The 1,252-nt window shown below is 44.3% G+C and overlaps 1 pseudogene; it reads right to left on the bottom strand.

Moving 5' to 3' along the window:
* Window positions 1-438: 438 nt before the first annotated feature.
* LOC133091816 (histone H2A.N-like) lies at window positions 439-940 on the bottom strand (annotated as a pseudogene).
* Window positions 941-1,252: the final 312 nt, after the last annotated feature.

Here is a 1,252-nt window from a genome sequence, read left to right as displayed (position 1 = left end):
TTTTAAAATTTGAGTAGTGTCAGCCACCAGGAAGACAGGGGGCATAAGTTTGAGGTTAGCCTCTGACGTCACCTAGCAAACACACCCCCTTACAGATAAAGAATGGAAAGATGGAGTTGGGATAGGGGTAGTGAGCCAAGCCTTGGTAGGGGAAGGCTGAGATTTAGATTGACAGGAAGAGGATGATGGTGTTATAGGTGAGAAGCAGATTCAGAGAAGGAGGGGTAATGGCATGGAATATGGAACCAACAAGATTTACTTGTGAGATGACACAGAAGACAGTCCAGCCAGAGCAAAGATACCTCCCAGGCAGGTAGGAATCAGGAGCATTGATGACATAAGGGACAATGGCTGACCTTCAATTCTGAAGCCCAGGATTTTTTTTTTTAACACACACGAGAAAAAGCCTTTATTTTTTTCTACAAAGGACATCAGAGGCTAAAAACACAGGACCCGGAGACCAGGTGTGGAGCACCAAGACTCCTGTTGTAGCCAGTACTTCTTAGATACATTGTGTACAACCCAGCCCTCTGACGCATCCAATTTTTGGGGGCAAGTGCAATCATTTCCAACAACAGGGCCATTCAGAAACACTTCATTTATCCAAAAGCTCTTCAGAGAGGATCTCTGCTTGACTGCTTCAAGGAGCTCTCTGCCAGTGACAGCTTTTCTGTGGTTGTCAAAGGACGGTCTAGTTGCCTCCAGGCTAATCTGTTCCAGTCGCCAATCCTCCAGAGAGCCCAGAGCATCCAAGACCCAGGAGCATCCACTGAAGTCTGGGTGGGTTTGCTTTAGGATTTCCCCCATATAACTAAAATAAGCCTCCTTTTTCCTCCTCTTTTTCCCAAGGGCTGAACTGGTACACTCATACTTCTTTTTGGCTAGGGTATACATTTTAGTCTTCTTCCTAGGGAAGACCATGTAAGCACATGAAGTACATGTGGAGGTTTTAATCCTTTGAAGTGCACAAAAAAGGTGCCTCTCCAGGTGGAGACACCACAACAATACTTACTAAGAAATGATAAGTGGCCCTTCCTTTTATGGGTCTTGAACTACTTAAAGGAGTTCCTGTACCTATTTTAGGGGACATTTATAGGACTAAGATTTTTTTTTAACATCTTTATTGGAGTATAATTGCTTTACAATGGTGTGTTAGTTTCTGCTGTATAACAAAGTGAATCAGCTATATGCCTACATATATCCCCATATCCCCTCCCTCTTGCATCTCCCTCCCACCCTCCCTATCCTACCC

Source organism: Eubalaena glacialis, chromosome 5 (genome assembly GCF_028564815.1).
Source record: "Eubalaena glacialis isolate mEubGla1 chromosome 5, mEubGla1.1.hap2.+ XY, whole genome shotgun sequence".
NCBI lineage: Eukaryota > Metazoa > Chordata > Mammalia > Artiodactyla > Balaenidae > Eubalaena > Eubalaena glacialis.
The sequence above is the reverse complement of the archived record's forward strand: the minus strand, read 5'-3'. Positions and strand labels throughout refer to the sequence as shown.